Genomic DNA, 17,108 nt, shown 5'->3' with positions numbered 1-17,108 from the left:
AGTTGATATTGTTCATTGACAATTTTGCTGAACAATGATGCGGAAATTATCTGAAAATCACCGGGGACCCGATTCTCGACTGTATACGATCAACTTTCTCATACGAAATTGACAGTTTCGTATACGACTTTCAACTGTTGGTATTGTTCATTGATGATTTTGCTGAACGATGATGCGGAAATCATCTGAAAATCACCGGGGACCCGATTCCGGACTGTTTACGATCAACTTTCTCATACGAGATTGACAGTTCCGTGTACGACTTTCAACAGTTGATATTGTTCATTGACAATTTTGCTGAACAATGATGCGGAAATTATCTGAAAATCACCGGGGACCCGATTCTCGACTGTATACGATCAACTTTCTCATACGAAATTGACAGTTTCGTATACGACTTTCAACTGTTGGTATTATTCATTGACGATTTTGCTGAACGATAATGCGGAAATCATCTAAAAATCGCCTGGGACCCTTAATTGAAAAAAAAAAAAAAACACATTTTTGAAGTTATATTCAGCTAAGGTATATACTAAATTTATAATACACCAGTAAATTTATTTACATCTCTTAATATGTATGTTTTTTACTTTCACGAGTTAGTTTGAACCGTTTCCTGTCAATTCTTGGCACCTTTTAACACGTTGACTGTCGTGGCAGTTGAAATCTGGTGACATTTGAACGGCCAAAATTTCTCGTGACAGTCGACGTGTTAACACGACATAAAATTCACTTAACGAGAGCCGAAGCTCCGACAATCATTCGCTGATCATAAAATGCAACCAAGTGTTCGCATCTGGACGGAACGTTGCTTCAGTCTCGTTGCAATGATTTAAAATTACAAATTTAAAATCTATGAATTATAATAAATTCCGTGAAGTAGCAGGTCCTTTTGTTATACATTTTCTGTGATAGTTAGGGTATTAACACGACGTAAACGGTCACTTGACAAGACTGGAAACCTCAAAAATCATTAGTTGGTCGCAACAACCTCGTTGCCTAAATCTTTTTAATTAAAAAAAAAAACCGACTTTAAAATGACACTACAAAGTAAACAGTAATTATGTACAAATTGCTTACTGACTATTGTAGAATTCTAAATATTTGTTGCTTGAAAAGTTTGACGTCGGCACAATAAAAATAAATGAGGTGTAACATTGTCTTCAATTTTATATTCCGTGACCCTTTGTTTCCTCTTGTTTTTATTTATTTTCTTTTGCGTATTCGCTAACTACAAATTACAACGAGATGTACTTCGAAGAAGTACTGGTTCAATTTCGAAGAATGGAATTCTCCAAATTGTGAATTTAAATTATCAGAAGATCCTTTTATATTCGTTTATGCGCTGTAATAAAACTGCTTAACAGGTGCAGTAAACTCTTGGCATCCTTTATCACTTTAGTCGACGCCTTTCAAATTTGGATGACATTCGAACGGCCAAAATTTCTCGTGACAGTTAACTTATTAACACGACATAAAATTCACGTGAGGAAACTTTCAAACGTCATTCGCTGATCGTAAATTGCAACGAAGTGTAGACTGTTAAAAGTCTTTCGGTATATCGAAAACATTCGAGTACAAAGGTGTACTAAAACCGAGGACAGCTGGACTGAATATAAAAACGGGGCAAATGTGTACACTAAATTATCGAACAATCTCGGTTGCAAAATAGCGGTCATGTAAAAGCATTCGATATTTCGAAAAATTTCTAATACAAATGTATAATAAATCGAGGAACAGAAATAAAAAGCTGCACCAATGTATGCTACATTTCGAGGAACACTATTTCTCTCATTACATGAGAATTCATACAAAAATGTTCAAAATGCTGAAAATTATTTGTTTAGGTGATCGAAAATGGATATACCGACGTATCCAAATTTTTGTATACATGTATTACGGCAGTCGAATATGAACATTTATAAACAATTGTCTGTGAATTCTCACAGACTTGATTGAAAATCACTATACAAAATATTTAAAAATTTAGTAAACATGCCTATGAATTCTCGTGTATTAAAATATCCCGAGACAAAGATTTGATTGAACAAAAAAAACTCGTAAGTGATTGTGAAATTGTCATTTAGAAAATTGTAGCAGGATGTTATAAAACCATCTTTTTATTTATAAGTGTATAATAAATGTATACCAATTCACTTGATATAAACCCATAATTTTAGTACAACCTTATATACTAAAAGTGCATGAATTTCGTGAATATTATTTAAAGATATTCATTTAAATGTGCTTAATTCTTAGTGCAACTCCATTTTTATAAGTCTGTGAAAGCTGAATATAAACTGTCAATTTAATGTTTTCGAATACTTTAGATTTCTATACACTCCTATGATATATGTACTGAAGATATAGGCGTGAAAAAGATTTACATATATATTCACGGGACACTTTTATTGTGCATACCATAGATAACGTAAGTTTTCTATACTTATGTCCTAATTTGTACGTCCACTATAAGAATATTATCCTTCATACGGTGCTTGGTAGTACATCATAATTTACATAGTGCTAAAAAGTCATGACGTATGGTCCCCAGCCAAAGAGGAAGTAAAAAATAAAAGTATGGACGAAATTAACAGTTTTATCACGCTAGAATTTAGACAAACCTTAAGTATGTATGAAAAATATTAGGTGACGTGAGTTGTCTTTTTTACTTTCCTAAACGTATTTTCAACGATGTCGATTAACCTTTGGTAGATGTCTACTAGAGCTAATATATATTTTGTATGCATCAAGAAATAAGTAGATAGTCGTAGATCAATACTGGACATATAATTTTCATCTACAATGGACATAGATATTTATATATATATCCTTTAGATATCCTTTAGGTGAATGATAGACGATATACATTTGCTATACCTATGGACGTAATTTAGACAATTAAGGTGAAGTGAAACCCCTTTCAAATCAGTCGATTCGAATACAACACTTTTTTAAGGGTATTTGACCGAACGGTTCGCAACATTAACACATTAAAAATTTGGATTCATCCAAAAAATTTTTTAACTTAGCCCACACCAGAACCAAAATGGCATCGAGCTCTCATATTTCGATCGATATACAATTATCGAAAGCTCTGATATGAGAAACGAAAGGGTCAGGACAATTTTACGACAATTTAGAACACTCTGGTAATCGATAAACTCGCATTTGAACGGGATAAAGGCAAAAAAAAGTGTTGTATGCGCTTCTATGCTAAAACGATGGGGATACGAGGTCTCGGAGTGAGAATTTAATTGACCTGGAAATCACAGATGGCGCAGGGGGTCCCTCTGCAGTCAATTAGGGCCCCAGAAAGCATGAATCCAGATGATTTCTGGAGTTTTACTTCGATTTCTTGATATTTATTGTACGAAAACGACAGGTGAAGTATGCCATTTGGTACAATACCCAATATAATTCGACACAGCTGTCGATATAAAAACGAACGTAGGCATTTAGATAAATCTTCTTTATCGACGTCGATCAAGTTCCTCGACGTGTTTCACTTCACCTTAATTTACGTACATTCCACTTAATCGGTTGCCTGGGCTTCTACGTAACCTCGGTCCAGCTTCGTCGCAGTTTCTCTTAGGCGCAGATTTTGGCGTCGATTCTGCCGGTTTTCGCAAAAGACGCATTTCCTTGGGCGGATATGCGGTTGCGGATTTACATCGCGTTTCCCGGTCGGCCGAATCCCTGGACGTTTGCCACCTTCCGTTCTGCACTTCTCAGGGCCAACTTCTTTCCCGTCCTCGGGGAGATTCTTGGCAGGGCCTCTTCCCTCCGCTGCGGAAATCACTCGGCCGAAATGCGCGGAATTAACGGCCGCCGCGTCGGGAGATTTCCTCGCGATTCTAAAGACCCGAGGGAATTGAAACGTTACTTGAGAATTCCCATCGCGTAGAAACTCCGACTGAAGAAAGTGGAGCAAAAGGGATGTACCTGTATACAGGGTGTTTCCTAATCATGCGGCAAAAATTCACGTCCCTTTATGTGATTGATCCCTTTGATAATTTTCATTTCATTTTCGTAAGGTGAATATTTTTAATTTGTGTTTCATTCGTTATTTCGGGGATATCACGTTTTTAAATGGCATTTTGAGACAATTGCTGGCAGAATTTTTTCGCTCTTTGGGATATTTAATTTCCTCGCGATTCCAAAGACCCGAGGGAATTGAAACGTTACTTGAGAATTCCTTTCGCGAGGAAACTCCGTCTAAAGAAAGTGGAGCAAAAAGGATGTACCTGTATGCAGGGTGTTTCCTAATCATGCGGCAAAAATTCACGTCCCTTTATGTGATTGATCCCTTTGATAATTTTCATTTCATTTTCGTAAAGTGAATATTTTTAATTTCCGTTTCATTCTTTATTTCGGGGATATCGCGTTTTTAAACGGCATTTTGAGACAATTACTGGCAGAATTTTTTCGCTCTTTGGGACATTTAGGATCTCTGAAGGGAAGCTGCATGTTGCGTACGTACACGTATTTAACCCACACGTATCCTCGATACGCACCTTCATGAGCTGGGATCGCTCTGACGAACGCTGATTGCCCCGATGCACCTCGAGTTATCCAAACTAGGCCATATCAGTGCACCTCTCAGCTGCATAAACCGTAGTCCTTGTATTACATTCGTATCTCCCTCGGTTAACGATATCACTTTCGAGGTTCCAGTTCTTTAATATAATTAAATACAAATTTTTGTTTACATTTCTCATATCCTAGAGTCGAACAGATGGCACAAATAAATTTAAACTAACGACAATGACTAGAAAAATATCGTTGCTTAATTTTTCTCGGAGGTGTTAATAACAAATCTTCACAATTAAAGGTACTGATATTCCTTTAATCGCTTTGAATTAATCGTGATATTTATTTTATCGCTTCATTGAAAAGGTCTCAATAATGTCGATTTATATCTACAAATCCGTGTAAGCATTTGACGCGAAACTACACCTAATTTAACCCTTTGAACACGGAGCCATTTCGACATATGGGCGAAATTCGTCTGACCGTGCAGGCAATATTGGACCAAACTTCGGGCGCCTTTAGGCGCTCTTAGTAGCCAAAGGGTTAACGATCTGAATCGTCACAAATAATTCCCAATAAGATTTTCGACGGCCTCTAAATTTATCATCGAAAGTTTAGATATTGACGTAAAGAAATTCCATAAATCTCTCCGTTAAGAGAAGTTTTTTCTATTTTTACTTTTTCGCCATGTGAACTAAAATTCGTGTCGATATCTTCAGCAATGTTGAGAACTAACGAGACCAATCTTCACTTTCATTTTTACATGATTTATCGTCGTTTTTCTAGAATCTCTCGATTCTTGAAAATGAATTGAGTCTTATGCATACATAGAATGCATGAAATATGTTTCAAGTGAGTACATGATTAATGTTACCCTGCGAGGTATATATGAAATGTCAACGTGTAACATTAATTATGCACCTACCTAATACATTGCATTTTTCCGAAACTGCAAGGAAGTCCTCCCCACCTTGCCGATTTATGATCACGTCAAGGAGATAAACGAATTATCGGTAATCCTGATTTATGCGTCTGTACATTACTTATCAAGAGAAAGCGGAAAATAATACTATCTCGCTTTCCCCTCGCATGGTCCTTCCCGTCCAATCGACGAATCGATCATTCGCTTGTCCCGAATTCTCCCTTATCCCGAAGGATTCAGCATTTCTGGACAATGGCTTTCTCCCATCTTATGACAACGTGACTCAACTTCCGGGGATGGATTTTCTCTTGTCAGGAAAAGAAAAATCATAGTTAATTCTTAAGGGGTCGTAACGTCATAGATATTACATTACGTTTCCACGATAATTTATTTTAATATTTTATTTAAAAATACTTAACAATGGCTCCTTCTCATCTTATGATAACATGACTAAACATCCGGGGATGCATTTCTCCTGCCAGGAAAACAAAAAATCATGGATAATTTTGTTAAAGATTTTTAAACATTGCTTTACCTTTTGAGTTTAATATTAACGATTGTTTATACAAATATTGGTTTCGTCGATTTAATGTGATTTCTCGATTTCTTAGCGTTTATTCAGTATATCGCTTTCTATTTCCATTCTGAAAGTGAACGTCTGGATTTTTTCATGCGATTACTCTACCTTACTTTGTCGTCGATTTTTTAATGCAATTTTCTAGGTCAACCTTCTTTTACGTTAACGATTTTTTAATGCGATTTTCTAGGTCAGCCTTCTTTCGCATTAACGATTTTTTAATATTTCTTTTTTTTTTGCTCCATTTCTATTCCGAGAAGAAACTTCGCGCAGCTTCTTTGGTTAAGGAAACCGGGCCGCGTAAATTCGGTGTCTCTGGTTTACGTTAGACCGCTCGTTACCGGGAGTGTTACCAGCACGGCACACTCCGAGTCGTGCAAACACAGAAGTGATCGAGAACAGCCGTGCCCTCGCCTCTAGGTTACCATCTCCTCGAATAATATCTCGGGTGATACCCCGATCGACCCGCGGCGTCTGCTTCGCGATTGCCCGTCACCTGCATCCGCGCTTCGAGTTTCTCGAGATTGCCCCAAAGTTCCTTGAGATTCCAAATTGAACTTTCGTAATGGAACTGGAGAAATATTTGTTAGTCTCAGAAATTGATGGCATATTATATAAGGCATGAAAAAGAACAAATACCAATTTTTCATAATATTTGTACATGGTGATGTATCGTTTGAACGATTACAAGTAATGCCTTAATAAGAGCACTGCATCTGCGATTCGAGTTTCTCGGAATTGCCTCAAAATTCGTGGAGATTTCGAATTGAACCTTGGAGAAATATTTATTGATATCAGAAATTGATGGATTATTACGTAAGGCATGAAAAAGAAGACAGGTACCGATATTATTTTTTCGTAATATTTGTACCCTGTAATGTAATATTTAAATGACTGATCCAACCTACTCAATTTCAAATTACACTTCCAATGGTGTTCTAACAATTTTTACTAATTGGTGAAATATTACGAAACACTGACTTACTGCCATACTACTATTTTGAATGGAAATTAAAATGATGAAATATGATGTGGCGCATAAAAGGTAAAGCAGGAACAAATATTAATTTTCTTAAACTATTTATATACCACAATCTAATTTTCGAACGATTATAATTAATATCCGTTTTAGTGCCGGCGGAAGTCGTTAGCACTTGTAAAACTGGGATATATCGTTATATATCGCACTAAAAGGGATATACACCTCGATAAGCTCGAAGTACTTTGTTCTTAATTATCCGCCACCTGCATCTGCACTTTGGATTTCTCAAGACTGCTTGAAAATTCCCTGCGATTTTGCAATTGAACCTCTGAAACATTTTATTGATCTAAGAAATTCTAACGTTACGTGATACGTAAGAGAGTATATAATTAAATACGTAACTTCAGACATATACCCTATCCTAATTTATATCGCGTGACGTAAAATTAGAACAATTACAATTAGTACCTCGATCGACCCGAGGCACCCGACTCTCAATTACCCGTCAGCTGCAGCTGCACTTCGAGTTTCTCGGAATTGCCTGAAAATTTCCCGCATTTCCTCATCGAATTTCCCGAACCGAATTCAGAAGATTTTAATTAATCCGAGAGATCGTTCAAACATGGCGTCGCTCCGAAAAGCATAAATCTGCGCTGTTAAAATAACTGCAATAAATAGGAAGTCTCATTAAGATGCTAAATGTATAATACACTAGTACGAGCATTTAATACATTCGCTTTAAAATTGTACAACCTACATTTACAGATGTCCTACAAATTGTCACAAAATTCGAAACACAATTTCAGATATTGCAAATTGATTTAAATCATCCTATCCAATTTTTAATATTAACATAACTGTATGCTTTTTCGTTCACAACACGATATTTAAACGAATCCACTTATGAAAACAAAATTATTAACAATTACCTTCTCAGCTGCTAGACGATTAAAAATGTCATGCGATCTCTTAAATTAATCTCTTAGTCTTTTATCGTTTTAAAATGAACTTCATCTTTTAAAGGACAAGTTATAATCATAACCGAACCATTAAATGAAATGAAATATTCATGGTTTTAATTTTAATAGCGTCAAGTGTGAAATCTGACTTCCCTCGGCGAGAATAATTCCGACGATAATTCAAAATTTAATCACCGCTGAATTATTACGGCTCAATTTAAAATCGAGTCGGCTTATTCGAGGCAGGAGAAATGACTCGATCGAGGCGCCTTCTCCAGCTTCTCTCGACGGGAGCAAAAAGCTGTCGAAATCGGAGCGAAGGCCACTAGCGAGTCACTCGAGTAATTTGCCCGTATCTCTGTCCTCGTCGCACTCCCTGAAGCGACCGTTTGTCCGTCTTCGTCTCTCCGAGAATTAGAAGCGGTCCCTCTCCGTTGAGAAAGGGACCGGTCGGAAGAGGCCAGAAAGGGTGAAGAGATCGAAGAGATCGGTGAAGAATCCAAAGGGTTTAAATTCTTCGGCCATTAGGCCGAACAATTTGAAATCAAAAAAGATTAATACAACGGAATGGTGATTGTGAATTTTTTAAAGTTCAGTACATATCTAATATATGTTATTACGTGAAAAAATGAAGATGAAGAAAAAGAAGTGTTTAAAAGGTGAATAATTTCACACAAATGAAGATGAGAAGTCAAACGGAATGGTGTTAAAGAATTTTTTTTAAATGTATTATATGTCGAGTATATGTTATTATGTGAAAAGATAAAGATTAAAAACGTTAGTCCTTTGCACTCCTAATTATTGAGATGTCGAGTGTGACTCGGCTAAGGAGTGCAAAGGGTTAAGGGTTTAAAAAATGAAAAAACTCCCGAAAAGTGAAGATGATGAATTTGAAGGCACATTCTAGCATTAGGAAGTTTTTAACTACGTACAGAAAATATATTATTATAAAATGTGTAATTATTTACTATTGCATACTATCAGTGAACATGAATTCTAAGAGTCTGATAGCTATAGAAATTGAACAAAATGAAGATTTTCTTTTTACGTGAAAATTGAGTGAGTGACCAGTACTCCAAAATCATACCATCCTCTAAGCAAAACGGATGTTACTTGTCTCAATGATTTGAAATTGACAACTGTTATCGAAAAAGAAGTCGAAGAAATTACAGAAATCGAGGAGACCACCTACCGACTAAAAATCTCCGGCATGAGATTAAAGAGCTGTTAATATCTCATACAACATGAAATATATCATTATTTATTATTGCATATTATCAGTAAATAATGAAGTTTTTCTTTTTACGTGAAATTTGAGTCCAGGGACTAGCACTCCAGTCTCAAACCATCCTCTAACCAAAACGGATGTTACTTGTCTCGATGATTTGAAATTGACAATTGTTATCGAAAAAGAAATCGAAGAAATCACAGAAATCGAGGAGACCACCTACCGACTAAAAATCTCCGGCATGAGATTAAAGAGCGGTTAATATCTCACTTACGATACTCTTAAACGGTCGGGTATCGACTCGGAGTTCTCGAGATCTCGCCGACAACCTTGAAGAGGACCAACGGGAGGAAGAGAGAAGAGTTTGCATTACGAGCGTTTTATCACGGGTGCTTACGACTCAACGAGCAATGTCGGGGTAAATATTTAACCTATTCCTGAGCACCGCCACCGTCACGATAGTGTGTTTTCTTCCGTTCGTATTATCTCCGATTTTATCCTCTATTTTATCCCCGATTTCATCCTTTATTTTATCCCCGATTTTATTCCCGATTTTATCCTCAATTTTATCCCCGCCATTTTCCGCCGACTAATTCCGATCTACCAATTCTGTCCTCATCGTTGATTTGCACATCTTTGCGGGAAAATCATACAATTTTCGGACAATTTCTTGCACCAATTTCCAAAACCAAATGAAAATTTCCAAAATAATACAAAAGAATCTTGCGATAAGAAGGTATTAACTCTCACAAGGTGCCTTAAATTAACCGGATTCCATTCAAGCGAATAGATAAATAAACTATAAAAAACTACTAAAAGTACTAAAACTACTAAACTACTAAATACAAAAGAATCTCGCGATAAGAAGGTATTAACTCTCACAAGGTACCTCAAATTAACCGGATTCCGTTCAAGCGAATGGATAAATAAACTCAGATTTTTCATACTTTGTTATACATTTCTATATTCTACATCCCATTTCAAGGGTCCGATTTGTAGTTTTTTCTATTATCGTTCTTCCGAAGAGTAAAAAACCTCACTGCATAATTACTATTTACTTATACTTTATTATACATTTATATATAAATAAATATATTAAATATGATATATATAAAATTGTATTGGAAACTTTGAGGACATTCTCGGGTATATCCTGCATCCCACCTCTAGAACCCAATTTGTTTGTATTTTTTTCTTCTGACTGGCCTTGCGTCTACTTGGTCGGCCCTGCACGACTCGGGTCTTCCTTCGATTTTTCCCCTGCATTGATAAGCCATAAATTTCCCATTGACGCATATTTACGAGGCGTCTTTAACGAGCCAGTTTGCCGGTACACATTCCTGGAAAGGACGAACTCCTCTTGGTCCTCTTGCTCCGAAAGCCGCGCTCTCTTTAAACTTATTTCCTGGCTCAATTTTTTTCTTCTTTTTGTATCTCACGCCTTTTTTTTTTCCTTCTTCTCCTTCATATTTTCGTCTCGACCTTGACTCCGAAAATCTTCGGGAAATCAACGCCCTCGGTGTTCTAATTCGAGAGCGAGTGTCAAGATTCGGAGACCTCTCCTAATTTTGAAAAAAAAAAAAAAAAACGTCCGAAATTAGTGGGCCGACTTGCCGTACGTTTCGAGTCGTATTCATTCGCCCGAAATAAACGAACCTGACTTGTCCACGTTCGCGGAAATCGGATATTCCGCCGGAATTGCGATGTACTTGAGCAAAAAGGCCGTAATAAATTTATCAATGTTGTAACGGAAGCTTCATTTGGATTACGTATTTATTTTATATCATATTTGTTATACACTCATAGATGCGTTAAATATGCCTGTATTTCAATTTTACAAGCCGGTGTAAAAACTTTTCTGTTAAATATATCGAACTTTTNATTATAGATTTGATATATGGTTACAGAGACCGTAATAAATTCATGAATGTTGTATCGGAAGCTTTATTCGGATTATATATTTATTTTATATCATATTTGTTATACACTCATAGATGCGTTTAATATGCCTGCATTTCAGTTTTATAAGCCAGTTTAAAAAGTTTCCTGTGAAATATATCGAAATTCGAAACTTTTTCATAATTTTACAAATGTATACTAATTTAAATCGTCATATCACATCGGTGACGCCAGCGTATAAAAGTTGCATTAACATGTTTTGAATCTTGTAACATATCTGAGATATTTCAAACCAGTTTATAAAATTAAGAAATACGTATGCATTTGAAAAAATGTATTATATCTTGTTAACGGTACGATTTATCGTCGCATTTCTTGAAGTCAAGTTTCTGTTATTTATCTTTTTCCTAATATAAAAAACATGTGAATATTTTAACGCATAGAATCCGCGCAGAAATGTTTAAAAATGAATACTAATTATCACGAGCGGCCGTCTCTCTCTTTCTTGGAGAGGAAAAGCATCCAGCGTATCTCTGCAAGTAAAATTTATTGCGGCCATTAAATCCCACAAACGCGAGATGCATATCGAGCGAAGTAATCCACTTGTAAACTACCTTAAATCCGCTAGAAAGTGCCGGAGGTACGTAAATTAAATATAGAAATTCCTGGCAATATTGGATGTCTCCGGAACGCGGTGCTTAACACCGAAAATAACCACTTTATATTTAGACAGCCCAAATAAAAGCGGTCCAGTCGTCGCAAAAATTTGCTCAAATTTCGGGACACCCGAAACCGACATCAATTACCATATCATTTCTTCGTATCGCCGCCCTTTATCCGACTTTACAGATTTTCCTATTTTCTCTGAAATATTCATAAAATGTCTTAAATCATTCTAAATTTTCCTCGATCTTCCTACACTTTCTATAGCTTTGTCCGAGCTTAAGTTTCTTTTTTCAAATTTCATCAATTTTCTGCATCTTTCTAATTTTTCGTAAATCTCTATCAATCCTCCAGTATTTTCTTCACTTTTCTCAGATATTCCTACATTTTTCAAATTTTCCTCTCGTTCCCCTTGATGCTTAAACTTTCATAAATTGTCCTCCATTTGTCTAAACATTCTTACATTTTATTTTAGGTATTCCTAAATATTCTTACATTTCCTTTAGATATTTCTACATTCTCTTACATTCCTGTAGATATTCCTGAAGTTATCTCTATATTCTCTAAACCTTCCTCTGGATTCCCCGCGCATATAAACTTGAATATTTTCCCAGGCAGAATAATCGATAAAAATCGCAAATAAAATAAGAGGATCATTGGGGGCCGAAAAAAAGAACGATACAAATGGATGCGTCCAAAATTTTGCCGCATATAGGACTTTAGGGAGCATCTCAAATTCGATTCTTGAATTCACACCGATTTTTTTTCGCATACGAATAGATTCGCATAAAACATGTTGCATTGGTCAACATTTGAAAGTGGTATACGAGACTATTAATTTCGCACGCGAAAGTTGATCGTATGAACTCGAGGATCGGATCCCAGGAATCATTCCGAAATCATTGTGGAATGCAGTCGCGAGACCAAACGCGAAACAAACGCGTTCGCATCGGGAAGCGAAGAGCTAATGGCGTCACCGATTTGCCCCTTTGACGTTCGTACCATTCAATTACGAGGGACGCGATTCGCATGTTAATCGCCGTCGCGGAAAACGCTGCGCGGCGCGTCCTGTAACTGCGTCATACTCTTGCGCGCGTTAAAGTCACCGGACCGTCGTCCTCGTCCTCGAACGGGATCGATCCTCCCTTTTCTGGCCTCGACGCAACGAGGGCAAAGAATTCCTCCTTTTATCCAATTCTGCTCCCATTTCTCATCGTCGAAGAAGGGGATTGAGACGTTGGAAACGTGTTAATTATTTATACATTTTAAAAGCCAATAGCGTACAAAAGTTGCATTAAAATTACAGATTTGATATACGGTTACAAAGACCGTAATTAATTCATGAATGTTATACCGGAAGCTTCATTCGGATTATATATTTATTTTATATCACATTTGTTATACACTCACTGATGCGTTTAATATACCTGCATTTTAGTTTGACAAGCTGGTTTAAAAAGTAGCCTCTGAAATATCTCGAAGTTCGAAAGTTTTTTATAAGTTTACAAATGTATATTAATTTAAATCGCCATACTACATCGGTGTCGCCAGTACGCATAAAAATTGCATTAAAATTATAGATTTGATATATGGTTACAGAGACCGTAATAAATTCATGAATGTTGTATCGGAAGCTTTATTCGGATTATATATTTATTTTATATCATATTTGTTATACACTCATAGATGCGTTTAATATGCCTGCATTTCAGTTTTATAAGCCAGTTTAAAAAGTTTCCTGTGAANTCTTGAATTCACACCGATTTTTTTTCGCATACGAATAGATTCGCATAAAACATGTTGCATTGGTCAACATTTGAAAGTGGTATACGAGACTATTAATTTCGCACGCGAAAGTTGATCGTATGAACTCGAGGATCGGATCCCAGGAATCATTCCGAAATCATTGTGGAATGCAGTCGCGAGACCAAACGCGAAACAAACGCGTTCGCATCGGGAAGCGAAGAGCTAATGGCGTCACCGATTTGCCCCTTTGACGTTCGTACCATTCAATTACGAGGGACGCGATTCGCATGTTAATCGCCGTCGCGGAAAACGCTGCGCGGCGCGTCCTGTAACTGCGTCATACTCTTGCGCGCGTTAAAGTCACCGGACCGTCGTCCTCGTCCTCGAACGGGATCGATCCTCCCTTTTCTGGCCTCGACGCAACGAGGGCAAAGAATTCCTCCTTTTATCCAATTCTGCTCCCATTTCTCATCGTCGAAGAAGGGGATTGAGACGTTGGAAACGTGTTAATTATTTATATATTTAAAAAAATATATATATCACCCCGGAAGATTTTCAGTCTTATGGGACGCGTCCTCCCTTTGCTGGCCTCCACACAACGAGGGCCAGGAATTCCTCCTTTTTCCAATTCTGCTCCCATTTCTCATAATCGAAGAAGGAGATTGAGACGTTGGAAACGTACTAATTATTTATACATTTTTTAAAATATATATTATCCCGGAAGATTTGCATTTCTCGGGTGGGATTCGTCCTCCCTTTGCTGGCCTCGACACAACGAGGGCATGGTATTCTCCTTTTCCCAATTCTGCTCCCATTTCTCATCATCGAAGAAGGGGATTGACACGTTGAAAACATGCTAATTATTTATACATTTTTTTAAATATATATTATCCCGGAAGATATGCATTCTCGTGAGGGATTCATCCTCCCTTTGCTGGCCTCGACGCAACGAGGACGAGAACTTCCTCCTTTTTCCAATTTCGCTCTCATTTATCATCATCGAATGAAGGAATTGACACGTTGGAAACATGTTAATTACATCTGCATTAAAAAACAAAAATGTATATGACCCAGGAAGATTTGCATTCTCATATGGGATTCATTTTCCCTGTACTGGCCTCCACGCAACGAGGGCAAAGAATTCCTCCTTTTTCAATTCCGTTCCCGTTTCTTTTCAACGGAGAAGGGAATTGGTATATGCCAATTATTAAAATCTCTCTAATTATTAGTTGAATTGTATAAAATATATCTATTTGGGCCTGAAAGTTCAACCGCGCTAATGAATGGATTTGATTCTCCGCTTTTGATAATTTCGTCGCACCGAGAGATGAACTTTTCATTCTTACTTTTCTCCGGAATTCTCCCCTTATTTAGGGCCATTTTCATCTCTTATCGTCAGAAAAATTAATTGACGCATCGTAAATAGATTAATAATGTTCAACAATTCTTATATTATACATATTCCGCCTTTAGTGAGTTCAATGTAACCAAACATTTTTTTCGACCGAACACAATTTTCCTAGTCATTACACAATTCTCACTAATATTGAAACATACTATGAAATAACCACATCAACAATGTTAATGTACAAACTTCTCCGAATGTCATTCTCGATGTTCATTCTTGAAACGACTCATACCAAAATAGTATTTATACTGTTCCACGAATCTTTCCATTAACACTATTTCTCCCACGATTTTGTGTATACCTATTTCGACCAAAAGGTTTTGATGAGCTGGAGGAAAATGATACCGCTAAATAAATTTTACAATTATTATACGAAAACTCAGAACATTAATTGAGAAAAAATTATTAAACTTTGAAAATAATTTCAAGTTAAAATTTTAAAAGGTGTCTTTTGACACTGGTGGAAATAGTGCTAATTTTCTTCCCGGAAAATCAGCACGAAAATATTACTATTCGAAAACGTCATTATTTCATTGGTATCAACATTGCGTACCACGTCATTACTTCCATATCAATTCCACATCCGATACCTAACTACTTCAAGATGTCATTATTAATCACCGCTAAACCGTTAAAAATGTTAGTAAATTTAATTTATATTTAGTACCCTTATCATTATATTTACAGTGCACCGTTAGAAATATTCATAAAATTCATGCACTGTCCATAAGCATGCAGTAGAATTGTAGATTTAATATTCTAAAAGTGAATCAGTGTACCTTTATTACAAAATTTCTAAACGAACTTATAATTTGACGACGTCATGTTAAAACTTTGTGAAATTGCGCGGGAAAATTAAAACACATATATACAAAATTTACGACCCATTGTATAAATTTCTTGCAAATGTGTTATAAAATTATGATATTGTTTCTTAACCGGGTAAAGTTGTAGATTTCGTATGACGGTTTAAATTAATACGCAACGTTTGCACGTGTATTAACAAGTTTTGTCATATCCTACGATACTTTGCCGAAGATTTGTTAATTCAACTCGCAAGAAATTCAGCTTACACGTTAAACGCATCTACGAGTGTATCATAAATTCGGTAGACCGTAATAAAACGTCCAATGTACACGATTCGGGAATTTCTTGGAGTTTTCTTTACGTGCACATATGGCGTACGATGCTGCTTATTAGAAAATGGGTGATAATGGGAATATCATCAGCCCCAGCTGGTGTTTATTAGCGAGGATGTTCCCGGGATGTGCAACAGCCCTGAAGAGGCGCATCCGCCGATCGGGAGATTCCCTCGGACTACTAATTTCCTCGGCACTTGGCCTCGGATATGTATATATATATTCGCGTCTCTAAATATAAACCCACGTGAGATTTTATCCCTGTGTGGGTCCTTCCTCCCGTAGGTGGGAGCCGGTTGGGCCTGTTGCATGGGCAAGGGCCTCGCCGATAACCGGCAACCTATTCCTACGGGAACCCCTCGCTACGTTTGTCCTCCCGGGGAGCGCTATCGAAAATTTACATCCGAGTTACCCGCCGACTGGAAAACGTTTATACACTTTTTCCTTACTTTCGCTTATCAAAAAGGGAGGAATGACGTGCTTGAATTGAATTTCGGAATTTCGAGGTTTTTAGTAGCGAATTAAATGAAGGATATTGAACAATTGTAGTTGAGGTTTATGTTGCTGGTAGAACATTTGTACATTTTTCTTTGTTTCTTCTTATCAAAAAGGGAGAAATGACGTGCTTGAATTACATTTCGGAATTTCTATTGTTTCAGTAGCAAATTAAAAGAATGGTATTGAAAGGTTTATGTTGCCGGTAGAACGTTTGTACATTTTTCCTTGTTTCTTCTTATCAAAAAGTGAGGAATGATCTGATTGAATTAAATTTCGGAATGTCGAGTTTTTTAGTAGCAAATTAAACGAAGGATATTGAACATTTGTAGTTGAGGTTTATGTTGCCGGTAGAACATTTGTACACTTTTTCCCTACTTTCTCTTATCAAAAAGGGAGAAATGACGTGCTTGAATTGAACTTCGGAATTTCGATTATTTCAATAGCAAATTAAAAGAACAATATTGAGCATTTGCAGTTGAGGTTTATGTTGCCGATATAACATTTGTACATTTCTCCTTGTTTCTTCTTATCAAAGGACGAGAAATGCCGAAACG

Source organism: Orussus abietinus, unplaced genomic scaffold (genome assembly GCF_000612105.2).
Source record: "Orussus abietinus isolate OABI.00-Male unplaced genomic scaffold, Oabi_2.0 scaffold511, whole genome shotgun sequence".
Classification (NCBI taxonomy): Eukaryota; Metazoa; Arthropoda; class Insecta; order Hymenoptera; family Orussidae; genus Orussus; species Orussus abietinus.
This window is presented reverse-complemented; position numbering follows the sequence as displayed.